This window comes from Cyanistes caeruleus, chromosome 11 (genome assembly GCF_971803275.1).
Source record: "Cyanistes caeruleus chromosome 11, bCyaCae1.hap1.1, whole genome shotgun sequence".
In the NCBI taxonomy this organism is placed as follows: Eukaryota; Metazoa; Chordata; class Aves; order Passeriformes; family Paridae; genus Cyanistes; species Cyanistes caeruleus.
The window spans coordinates 18,917,801-18,930,904 of record NC_141711.1 but is presented as its reverse complement, the minus strand read 5'-3'; the positions used below and the strand labels follow the sequence as shown (position 1 = coordinate 18,930,904).

At 43.5% G+C, this 13,104-nt stretch overlaps 1 protein-coding gene across 7 annotated transcripts in view; it reads left to right on the top strand.

Moving 5' to 3' along the window:
- Positions 1 to 11,031: 11,031 nt before the first annotated feature.
- ATP2B2 (ATPase plasma membrane Ca2+ transporting 2) overlaps positions 11,032 to 13,104 on the top strand; it is a 393,957-nt gene continuing 391,884 nt past the window's right edge. For all 7 annotated transcript variants that reach the window (XM_086846968.1, XM_086846971.1, XM_086846959.1 and 4 more), the window contains exon 1: positions 11,032 to 11,258. The gene's annotated coding sequence lies outside the window, so the exon portion shown is untranslated. The remainder of the gene's footprint in view (positions 11,259 to 13,104) is intronic.

Sequence of the window (13,104 nt, the reverse complement as noted above, 5' to 3'; positions counted from 1 at the left end):
AATAGCAAAGAACCAGTAACATCCATCATTTAAAAAATGGAAAAACCTACCAAAAGATACTGCAAATAGAGACCTAATGGTCTGTGTCCAAATCCCATTCTGCTGTTGGTACCAGCAAGTACAAGACACAAACGGCTCACTGGGAAGAACAGGAGCAGTCTCAGCCAAACAGAGCTGCATAAAGTTGTCAAATATTTAGTTTGACTTGGATTATTGTGTGAAACTTTGCTTTCAGCTGCTCTCTTGGTGGATACACAGGCCTGTATTGGGTAGATTTGGTAGATGTGCTAACTCAAGGTTGCACAGCACAGCCCTGAGGATCCCAAAGCGCTGCTTCCCTGCTCTGTGTTTCTCTGGGCTGGTTGGCTCAGGTGGGAATGTTCTTTCAGCTGGTTCTGGCACTGGATTTTCATTCCTGCCTTTCCATTCCAGTTTCTTGTGTATGGACTCCAGGGATTCTCACTCAAGGCTACATTTGCCAAGCAGGACTTGTCTGTGCTGACACAGAGAGGCACAAACGCTGTCACTGCTGCCAGAGGGTCCAGCCTTAACCCCTTTTTATTGTTCTCCTCTCTATCAGTGACACACCTGGAACTTCTTAAGGCTGGCACTTATTTTATTTTGCTGTTTGCCAGAAAGGCATTCTGCAGCTGACAGTTCAATAATGTGAATTTATATTTTTAAACATTTAAGTGTCTCCTTGAAGACCAGGCTCTTGGTATGTCCCAAGGCAATTCCTGCTTTCAGATTTCTTTTGTGATGTGCAGAGAAAAAGTCAATAAACTCATTAATTACATCAACCATAAACAGTGAAGTCATTGAGGGGGAAAAATCCAAACCCAAGATTTCTTTTAAGGCAAAGGAATACGCTGATTATTTTGTAGGTTTGCGTTTTTAGAAATGAACACAGGATCTTGAAGCCTGTGAGACTTGTCCTGTTTTTCCTTAGCTCAGTAGCAGAGTGCAGGCTCTGGCTGCTGGATCCTCCCAGAGCTGCCATTCAGAGCCTGTATCCAAATTAATCTTCGTTAGATGATGTCAAAACAGCAACAGAGAAACTGACCCAGGAGTCAGTGGCAGCAGGTTAATTCTTCAATAATTTCCATCACAATAGGAGAGGGAAGGGGGAAGGAATGAAGTAGTGGCAAAGTGAAAGATTTTTGTGCAAGTGTATATAATAAAGAGAAAAGGAAGATAAGGGCACCAAACACAGAGTACATGGAGCCTCTTCATTACAAGGTTGTCTCCTTAAGCTGCTGTTTTTTAAGGTATTAAGAGTTGCAAGAGGCCAAAGTAATTTACATGGAGCAATAATATCAAGCAGGTTTTATACACCTTTGTAATAACATGCCTAAAGTATTGCCAGCTTAAAGCCTTTTCTTGCATGGAATAATCACTTTGAAAAAATGTATTATTGCCCAGCAGTAAAACCATGGGAAAGCTGCAATGTGTTATATTAATTCAGACATGGTAAAAACAGAGAGTGTGATACAAAGAGATGCATTTGGGGGAATAAATTTTTATAAGTGTTGGTCAGACCTCCATAACTTAGCCAGGAGTTCATCCTTTGGAAATCAGGAGCTCTGTGATAATGCAACACAACACAGTAACGTGTACAAACAAAAATACAGTACAGGTGAGGAGACATTGAGTCAAGGAAAATGAATAGTTGCACAAATTAAAGATATTTTGAAATGAGTGATTAAAGGTGAAGGACTTGAGAGCTGTGGTTACTGGTACATGTGCACTTGTCTGAGTGTCATGTGTGGTTTCTGTACCACAGTCTGTTTTCCCCAGGATAAGAATGGTATTGAAAATCACTTCCCACGACTTACCTGCATTTACCATTTTGGGAGACAGCCATCTATCGTCCTTCATCCTCTCATTTTTTGCATGAATTTGTAAGGAAAACTTAAACCTGATCTCCTTCTGTCAGCTGAAGGTGAAACATTGCCCAGGAATTCTCAGCAGAGCTCAGTTACTTCAGTAACTTTTTAAAAGCATAAATACAGTATCTTTTCAGGTATTGATAAAGAAGAATGTGATTTTTTTCAACTCCTTAAACTATTGCCTCTCACAGATGAATAAACAGAAGCAGCTCTTGGTGTTCCTTGTGGGCCTGGAGGGTTGGTTCATGGTATGTTGTGTTCTCCATTGCTACACAAGAACAGGGAATAAAGCAGGGAGTAAAACATTCTCTTTTTGTGGTGCTGCAAGGATGGGAGTTTGTTCTGTCCTTGGTATCTGTATTCACTTTTTGCTTTGCCCTGTGGCTGATAAGGCCTGACATTAAAATGAGATGTAACAAATGATGGAAAGGCAAAGTGAGAACCCTCAGGTTTGTGTGCAGCCTGAAAAGGGACAAAGGTTTGGGGTTTTCCTTCCCCTTTTTCACCTCCCTCTGTCCCCTCCCTCCCATTTGCTCAGCTATAAAATGCTGCAGTATTTCACAATCATTAGGACAAAAACTGGTGCCTGGGAACCTTTGCAGAGCCTTTGTTGTTGAATCCTGTCCTGCAGAACAGGATTTATTGGAGGCTGCAGCATCTGAATACACGAGCACCACTTTGCCATGAGGAAGGAGAGTTTACTTGTCTTTGCACACTTTAAAGTTGAGTCATTTCCTATAAATACACTGCACATAACGAGGATTTAGGCATGAAACAGTCTGTACTAGTGTTTTAAGAACCAATTTTGTACTTTTCATACACTTGAAATACATGCCAGGCTAATCTTAGAGTGCCTGTTCAAGCTTAGCAAGGTCAAATAAGTGCTTTGTGCAATCACACACGTAAGTTGTATTTAACTTTTCATTAACTTTTCAGTGCACTAAAAAATATGCCTAATTCATATCCCTGCTGTTTTTATGTAACCATATGATAAATGAAAAGGAGAGGGGGGGAAAGATGGGAGGCTGATGAAGCTTTGTCTTGTATGCCTGGTGCTGAGGAACCACTAGCCCTGCCAGCTCACAGATCCCAATGAGTTACATAATTAAAGGAATATTCATCTGTACTGAGTACATCTACCCCAACACCCCCTTAGAACTGGAGTAATTCCTGCTTTAGTAGAGTCTCTCTGATTAATATATGTCAGTGCAGCCCATGAAAAGCAAGTAATGTGTGTATGTAGTCTGTGAGAAGTTTTAAGGAGTAGATGAATATTTCCTGGGGTTTTTTTTGTGTGTTTGTTTTGTTTTGTTTTGCTGGGATATGGAAGGTGGATGTTTCCTGGTGTGGGTTTTCTCTTGTATAATAAAACAACCTTTTAAAAAAATATTGTATCTTCTTGTATGTGGGTTTGTTTTCTTTGACCTTAAATAACTGAATATACCCTCAAGCCTGTCCTCTGTGCTTTTAGGCAGGTTCCAGGATGGTTGTAACCTCTGGGCAGGTGCTGCTCTGCACTCTGAGTGAGTTGATGTGCTGCCCCAACATTTGCATTAGTCCAGAAATTCCTGGCTTTTCCTTACTGAAGCTCCCCTGATGCTGACTCAAATGTGTATTTTCAGTTCTGCCAATTGTTGGAGACTAAATGCAGACACAACTAATGAGCATTGGTTTAACCAAGAAATAAACCAGAGACAGGAGAGAACTGAAAGAGGAAACAGAGATAACTTAATTTCCAGGACCAAGGCCTGGCTGCCTCCTTCCGCTGGGAACAGCACAGTCCATCTTTGGGACCTCACTCTGTGCAAGGAACTCGCTCCTTTCCTCCTCACAGAGAAAGAGAAAGAAAGGAAAAAGTCTGGAGTAACCAGAGCTACTGGGGAGAAAGTGATGATGCTTATCCCAACCTGTTCATTCCAGGCAAAAAACAAATTACAGAACTGCAAAGGGGAGGATTTCTGCAAGACCCAGCCACTTTTTAGTCTGAGCAGTCATCCCAGAACTTTCTGGCAAGTAGCCATGGAAGGACTGGCAGCCCACCCACCACGAGCTTTTCAAGAGTTGTTCCAGTTTTTATTTTCCAGCATCTCCCAGTTCACTCCTGCTGCTGGGATCCAGCCTTTCTGTGCATAACTAGGACAGCTGGCTGTGTGTAGGAACATTTGTGGTTCCCACGTTCAGGAAAGATGGGACATCAGATTTAATTTATTGATCTGTTTGTTTTAAAATTCTCCTATTCAGTCAATAACTTTATTTTGGTGAGAGCTCTAAATTGTAATATGATGTATAAAAGTGATATTTGCCTCATCAGGAAGTCTTTGTGGCTGAGGGCAGAGTGTGCATCAGCCTGGGAGCAAGAGCAGCCCAGCAGAGAAGCCTAAACCATTTAAATCCCATTGCAAGAGAATAACACTTTCCCCAAGAATTTATTTGTCTTGGGACTTCACTTAAATATAACAAAAAGTTTAAACCATCTCTAAGAGGTTGTTAAATCTTAAAACTTCAGGGGCTGGGGGAATATTTGTGTACAGTGCATTGGAATTCTGTGTCAAACACTATTCCCAAGGTAATTTGGATCCAGCTGTCACTGAGAAACACTAAAGGGAGTATTTTCAAGATCAATAAATCTGCCAAAACTCAAACCACTCCAGAAAAGCATTTTAAAATAAAACTCATCCCAATGTTTATCCATGGTTAATTAAAAGTTTTGTAGAAAGTTATACTGATAGAAAAGACGTGTTTTGGATGCACTTTGTCAGCATATTGTTGTTGCCAAAGTTCAGGTTTAAGGCTTTAAATGATAATTTTAATTTTTATAGAAATAAGAAAGAATCGTAATTTATTGGCTGAGAAAAAAAAATTCAAGTATTTTTTAACTGGGAGTAGTTTTTTCTGAAAGTTCTAGATCAATATAAATCAATATGCTGCTGAAATGCTGTAAGAATACAGAAGGTTGAATGAAAAATAAGAAAAGGTTTGTAATTCATCCATCTGTGATGTAATCCACATGCACATTTTTGCCTTTCTGCTGTTTGCACTCATCACTATAATATATGCCCAGGATCATTAGACAGATATATGGATTTAATTATAAAACAATATCAGAGGTTAATTCTTAATTAATCCTTAAGTGCATAATTTAGGTGTGTAGGCACCTTAAATTCTCTCTCCAGATAATGGTGAGGTGGAAGTGGGGACACTGAAAGGTCTGAGGAGATCTGGAATTGCCATCTGGGTGTGCTTATTTCTCTTTTTATTGTTTTATGTCTGTGAGGAAAAGAAATAAAAATAAAAATAAAAATAAAAATAAAAATAAAAATAAAAATAAAAATAAAAATAAAAATAAAAATAAAAATAAAAATAAAAATAAAAATAAAAATAAAAATAAAAATAAAAATAAAAATAAAAATAGAAATGGAAATAGAAATAGAAATCCCACTCTTTTCAGAGCTGAAGGCTGCAGGTGAGGCCACACAAATGCCAGCTCTGCACCTGCTGAGCCACGAAAGGCCCCACTGCTGCTGTTTGACACAAGTTAAACCTCATCAACCCCTGGGGCAGCTCAGCCCATCAGGACTGGGGCAATTGTGGCATTAATTTGGGAGTGCTGGGTAATTGTGGGATTAATTTGGGAGTGTTTTTCTGGGAGGTATCCGAGCCTGACAGGAATGCCCGTGCTCATCTCACCTCACCTTGCAGCGAGGAGCTCCGCCGTGATTATTTATAGAGCACAGTGAGAAAAAAGCACTGGCTTCACTCACAGGGGCTTTGGCCAGAAACTGGAAAAGTGAAAAAGCAGATTTCACTGCTGAGAAATTGCAGAGCAGCCCAACAGCATTGTTAACTCCCTTTTAGAGTGACATGGGTCTCCTGAGTGCATCCAAGGGCTTCCTGATTGTTTTTCCTGGCATCCACGACTTAAAGCAATCACTTAAAATGCATGTTGGCAGATTTGCCTTGCCCTGGTGCTGGTGTTAATTAAGACTTGAAGTATGAAAGGTAAGTGGGCTTCCTAAAAAAATAGCAGGATTGTAATTTACAGCCTTCAGTCCAAAGAGGATACTGTAAAATGTTGTTATTCTCAAAACAAGAGAATTATTCTTACCCAAACAGCAGCAAGTTAAATCTGGGATTTACAGAATGACCACTGGGACCACGTCTAAGTTTGGTTGCTAAATTCACTTTATTTGCAGCATGAATTCTATGTTGTTGATAAATATTTTCTTTTAGTTATTTTTGAGTAGTGCTTTTTCTGGGAATTTCTGCTACAACTGTTGATGACAACTAGTATTTAAATCAATTATTCTGCTTCCCCTTGGGAAGCTGCTGTAGAAAGCAAGGCCTGACTTTTAAATTTATAGCAATGTTAAGACAAATTTGCCAATACTCAGCTGGTTTTCCAGTACTGACCTTTAGCTGCTGCTTTGTTTTCACTGCTTTTTTTAAAAAAATTTGATTTTACTCTTGCTTCTGAAATGCCCTACATGCCCTGTCCAAGGATTTAATGCTCTGCCACATTCAGGATCTTTGGTACTTGCACTAATTTTGCAAGCTGGTGTCTATTTAAATCTAACAGGATTTTTCTTGGAAAAGAAAGCAAAAAAAAAAAAAAAAGTTGAAAAATCAAAAGGAGAGGGTCATGTTTGATATTATTTGTGATTATTATACAACTTGAAGTGGTAAAATAACAGTGCTGTGACTTAACCTTTGGTAATTCACCATCTTTCAGCTCTCAGAATGTTTTCAGAGTTCTTAATCCAACTCTAGGTCCACTTGAGCATTTTCCCTCATTAACTTCCTTGTTAATAAATAAATAAAACAAAATATCTAAGTTGTTCTCAAAGCAATGCCATCCTTACGAAAGCTTTTTCTTTCGCCAGCTGGTTTCTCACAATAATCTGTGGGATGGCTGGTATATAAAATTTGGGGTTTTTTTAAAGCAATCTTGCTGCATAACTTGAGAGGATTATCTTGGTGTGTTGCAAAAAGGTTTGGATATTGCAAAAAGCTCTTTTTCACAATTTACCCTGGGTATATAAAAGAACTGTTTGACTGCTAAGGAGTTCAGGGGTCAAAAAGGTTATTCTGCCCACTTTTATATACATATAATTAACAGATTGTGACAAACCAAGTCAGATTATGCATCTGGAAAATCTAATTTATGGCCCTTTCAGAAAATATATAATTGTAATATTATCTTGTCTCTATCCACCATATTCTTCTGACTTTTTTGTCGAGGTGGCTTCGGGTTGACCGGGAGGGGTTTTTAATTCAATTTTCTTAATTTTTTTTTTTTTTTTTAATAAAGGTGTTGTGTACCCCTCCATCCAATGAGTTCTAAATGCAGGAGAAAATGGTCTTTTATGCCATTTTAAGCCATCCTGACAAAGTGCTTTTGGTTGCAAGATCATCAACTTCACGTCACATTTAACAAATTACAGCTTGAGAATTCTTTCTGCTGGGGAAAGCGCCAGGCTTGTTTTGATATTTGTTTTAGAATTGATAGAGAAATCAATTGGTAACTTTCAGTCAGTCTTATTCCTAGCCAGGGTGAGCAGTACCAACAGCACTGGAACTTTGTGTCTGACCTGCAGAATTGAGGAACATCGGCTGGAAGTGGAAGCTCCTCCACTTTTTGTGTGGCTGGAGCTGGGCCACAGCAAGGTCATTTCATGTATGTGCAAACAAAATGTGTCCTTTGCACCTGATTATTTCTGCTCTGATACTGAATTAGAAGAGCAAAATGATGGTTCCAGAATATCCCAATACACCTAATAATCCTCTGGTCAACCTGTATTTTTTCAAAACAAAGCAGAGGCTGGGTTTTTGTTGTCTTCTCCCGTAGTGCATTCGATGTGGAACCATTAAATGCACAAATCAATTTCCTGGTTGCTGTAAGACATCATGGCAGTACCACAGAGTGTTTTACTGACACAGCCTTTGTCTGGCATTACTTTTGCTCTTAAAACCAGCAGATATTTAGGGCTGGCTGGCTTTTCACTGGCAGGCTGGTGTGAGGGTGTGAAATTACCGCAGGAGATCTCGCTGGCGATTCACAGGGATACATTTTCTGCTCTATCAGATGCTGGACTTGTGCCACGGTTTGGTGGCACTTGATACCATGGGAGTTTTTTCCTCAATAGAAGCTACAGCTGGGTCTGAACATTCTGGTAATGAAATGTCCCAATTTGTTAGGAAAGAGTTGGCCTTGGGGGCTGGGAGTCCAGTCTGGGCTCCCCAAATCTCCTCCTGCTGCTGGTGTTCCCCACAGCTCCACGGTGTTGGGTAACCACTCCTGGTACCACCTCTGTGCCTGAAGGGTGAGGACAGCTTTTAGGATTGCACTTTGCTCTCTTGGACCACAAACTGCTGCGGTTTTTGGCAGATTAAGTATTCCTCACTTTCATTCTCAGTGTCGCCGCTTGGCACCAAGGGCGGTTCAGAGATAAACTCTGTAAGTGCACGAGGGCTCACGGCATGGAAGATGTTATATGTGCTGTCAAAACATCCTAGTTGTGTCCTTTCACACACACATCTGGCTTTAGAAATTTCCTAAAGGAGGCTGAAGTACAAATAGCTGTTCTGTTCTAATGTAATGCAGCCAAAATTTGAGTTGCTGGACTGGCACCCATTATCACTTCCTTTCTGAAATTTCCTTGAAAATCTTCTCCTGTTTTGTTAGTGTGAAAATTAAGCTCCAGGTTGTGAAAATTAAGTGAGGCTAAAACCTGAGAAGAACTGTCTGAGGAGGGTAAGTCACCATTAGGTTATTCAAACTTGAGGCAAGCGTAGTGCCAGAGTTTAGTGATGACATGATCTCTGCTCCTTTACATTCTTGTGGTAAAGTAGATGATCCCCACTATGCACATATTCTCCCCTTGACCAGGAAAATGAGGAAGAAGTTAAAGGAATCTCTACAGGTCACCTTAGGTGAAAGAGGTACAGTGAATTTAGGGAAAAACATAACACAAACGGTCCTAATCTCTAAAATATAATAAGAAGTGTTAAAAATGTAGTCATTAGTTGATGTTGTTACTGTTAACATCTCACTTTAAGTATTCTTAAAGCCTGTATGCAAGAGGTTGAGTTCCTAGGAATGTCGTAGTAACAGAAAAGACGTGCTGAGACCCCTGTCATGTACTCCACAAAAATACAGGAACAGCTTCTAAAGTTGGCAGAAACGTACGAAATTCTACTTCACTGTCTGCATGGGGAGAGATTTTCATAGGCAGAATTATCTTAAAATGAAGAAATGTGCTCTGTCATTCGTTGCTTATCACAAGTGATAAACAGCCAGACACTTCTGCTGTTTCACCGTGATTGACAAAATCGCTTGTCGGGGCTAAACTTCTGAAGGTGGAAGCTGGGAAAGCAGTGATTTGTTTGTGCTGCTGTGGTGTTATTAATTCCAGCTGCAGGAGCTGGCCCACTGAGGGTGTTCTGATGTGAGGAATCACATGGTTGAGACTGTCCTTCCGTGTGAGAGTTACGCCCTGAGCTCTGCACCCTCAGCCGTGGTACTGAACAGGTGTGGCTGCGTGTGGAATTCGGTGTTCCTGTGAAAAGAGGCTGGAGGATGTAAGGTTTTTGTGCAGCACAGAATTACCAGTGAAATGCATTTGCAGGCAGCTAGTAAGGATGCACATCTAATGCTTTTCAAATGGCACTCCAATCATCTGCTTTAAATGATTAATAAGCACAAGCTGAAAATAGCACCGCATTTACCTAATGTTTGCGTGATTATTTTTGTAAACATTTCATTCAGGCTTTCTCTGCCGTCTTTCTAAGCATTGTCAAAACAAAAATTGCTGCTATTCTTGATTAGTTTTTCTCAGTTGGTTTGATCTTCCTCATGACCCAGGGAAATGTAGCAGGGGAAAGCACCCTTGTTCACTCTCACTTGACAGCAAGCATGTGGTTTAAGATCAAATGAGAAAACCAATCTAGATATTTGCAGAATGCTTACAGGTTTCTGGTTTTCTTCCAAAGCTGGTAACTGAACTTGGTGAGACCTACTAGTCTGGATTTTGTTAACAAGCTTGTCTGAAAGCTCTACAATTATACTGTAACATCTTCTCCTGGCTTTCAGTAAGTAAGAAATAGTTTTAAAAGATGTGGAGGGATTTGTACTTTCACGTTGGCTGTCCTACTTTTTCCTTTAGTCCTTGCTGAGATAAGGTTAAAACTGGAATTTAAATGGTGTTAAGGAAGAAGCCAAGATAGTAATCAGAATATAATTAACAATGTATCATCTGTCAAACAACCTGGCCGGGCAGTGCTGCTATTCACCAGTTAAAAGTGGTGGAATATTTCCAGTTTTCCTAGTAAAATGCTGGGGTTGTTCGCTGTAGCAGTCTACAGGTGTTGTGTGATGTTTGTGCATCCTTTACAGCAAACAAAGCCCCATCCCACCTACCAAATACATCTTCCTGCTCCTCAAAATCCCCTCTGCTCAGCTCTGGAGTCATTTGGTAACTGGTTTTAACTCTCAGGGTGGAAAGATAATGTGGCACAAGAGAACTCTTATGAAATCTAACTTTAACCTGTGTGTAAAAGCAGAACGTGTTGGTTAAATACCTGGCATTAACTCCTCTGGCAACATTTCAAAGATGCCGTCCTCTTTGCGAGGAAAAGTAGTATCTTCAAATCTAAGTCACGGGGTGGGGTTTTATTACTGATTTTCCAAATCTGGATTGCTCGGTCTGTGGAACGCATATCACCTCTACATCATAATTCCATTTTTTGTACTTCCCCAGGTGCTGTGTCCCAGGGCGGGACCCTCCAGCTCTCAGAACCCGCCTCAGGCTTTCCCCTGGGGATTTTTGCAGAATTCTGGCAGAAAACTGGCGAGTGTTAAGGGGAGAAATAAACAAACAAACAAATAAATAAAAAACAAACCCTAAAGAGAGGTGGTGGTGTTGAACGTTCGGTGCCGAACAGACGCGGCTGGGGCGCTCCGGAGCCGCCCTCACCTGCGCGGAGCCTGGGCAGGATCCCGGCCCCGCCGAGCATCCCCCGAGCCCTGCGGAGCCCCGCGGAGCCCTGCGGAGCCCTGCGGAGCCCCGCGGAGCCCTGCGGAGCCCTGCGGAGCCCCGCGGAGCGGAGCAGCCTCTCCCCGCTGAGGGGAGCCCCAGCCCCGCCGGGGGAGGCTCGGCTCGGCTCCGGCACCTCGCGGGGTGGGGAGAGGCGCTGCCCGCCCCCCCAGGGCTTCCCCGCTAAGTCTGACGGAGCCGCCGCCTCCCGGCGCAGCGCAGCGGCCCCGGCGCAGGAGGAGGCGCCGTGCGCGGCCCGAGTCCCCGGGCGCTGCCGCCGGCGAGGGGACAGCGGCGGCTCCGCGCTCCCGGCGGCTCCGCTCCGCTCCCGGCTCAGGTAGGAGCGGCAGCCGCCACCCCCGGGGCTGCCCCGAGCCGCGGTGACCTTGAGGGGGGCGGCGGGGACGGGAGCGCTGCCGGGGCCGAGCCCATGCCGGGGCCGAGCCCATGCCGGGGCCGCGGGCAGCGGGATGCGGCCGGAGGATGCTCCCGGCGGGGATGGAGGCGGCTCCGCGGGGCGGGCGGGATCGGCGGCAGCGGCTGCGGGGAGCCTCCGGTCCCGGTGCGGCTCCTGCCGGAGGGCTCTCCCAGCCTCCCGGCAGGCGGCGGTGGCCGGGGGCTGGCAGCCCCGCAGTGCCCGACCCAGCACCGCGCCCGGCGGTACCGGGGACGCGCTCGGGGCGCCGGGTTCCGGGAGGTGACGCTGGTCCTCGGCATATTAATTGGGGAGAGTCGTAAGGAGGCTGTTTCCCGCAGCCCTGCTCTCTCTCTCGGCGGGGCTGATGGAAGGAGAGGCGCTCCCGGCAGCGCCGTCCCCGCTGCCGCTGAGCTCCGCCGCGGCCGGGCTGGGGCTTTTCTCCCCGCTTCTTTTCCACGGGGGGGGGGATTTAAATCTTTTTACAAGCAGCGGTTTCCAAAGCCTGGCAGTACCCCAGCGCAGCGTTCCGAGCGCCTCGGAGCCCGAGGGAAATGCGGCGGGAGGTAACTTTGCCCGGGTCACGCAGTGCAGGTGCCCCTGGTGCCGCTGTAGTCCCGCTCGCCACCGCCTTGGCACGGATGCCGTCAAGATGTGCTTTCCTACCGACACTGAACATAATGGGTTCTTCTCCTAAAATCTTGTTTCGAAGACTGTACTAGAAACGTGAAAGGAGGGGCACTGTCTTCCGTTCTGTATCTTTGAAAGGCATCCTGTATTGTAGGTGGAGAAAACCTCTCGTTTGCTGAATTAAACTGTCCCAAAGTTTGCTTCTTTCTGTGTATTTCTTGCTGATTCTTTCTTGCTTGTGTGTTGTTTTTTTTTTTTTTTTTTTTTCCATCTAACTGTGCAGTTTATCACGTTACACCGACCTGACTCTGTGCTAATACTTTCTTTACTTTCTGTTTTAATTAAAGCGTATTTTGTAGTAAAGTGCTATTTGAGAAGCATGGGTACCAAGATAAGGGGCTGGGAAGATAGGCAAGCTGAAAACAGTGCTGTAGAGTAGGACTTAACTGCTCCCAAAATAAGCTGAAATGTAGGTTTTTAAACAGTGTGAAAGCTGATAGTGCTGTAACTCAACTCCCAAAGAGTAAAAGGGAATCTTTTAAGGAATAGTGTGTGTGGCTGGTCGATAGTGCGAGCCCTGAGTTACGTAAGCAGTTCTTTGAGTGGGGCTGCACGCACACTGACACGCTCTCAGCGGCTCTGTGTCTCTGATCCTGTCCCCTCACCTACACGTGACAGATTTTCATGTGCTGACTCAAACAGGGTTCAGCATTTTCATGACTTTTCTGTGGAGAAGTGGCTTGTCTGTGGTGTCTTGCTAAGAAACCAGCTCAGTATTCTCTGCAGTGGCTTCATCATCTGACGTTAAGCTCCATTTTCAAAGTGAACGTTGCTGCAAGCTCTTCCTAAAGCAAGAGAATATGGGTTAAATGTTCAGTTTAGTGTCAATATTGGTCACTTTAACACTTAATGGAATGAGTGCAGAGTATTCTGTTACCTTGAATTCCTGTTTGATACCATTACCAGCGCTGTCCTTTGCTCACACGCTGTAAATCCAGGACCACAACCTCTTGATTATCCAGTCTATTGAATGTGATATTGATCCATATGTCTGGCATGTCTCTCTACCCCAGCCATATCTTTTAACCATTCAATTGTCTATTTCCTCATTATGCTAAGTACATTTTTATTTGTTTTG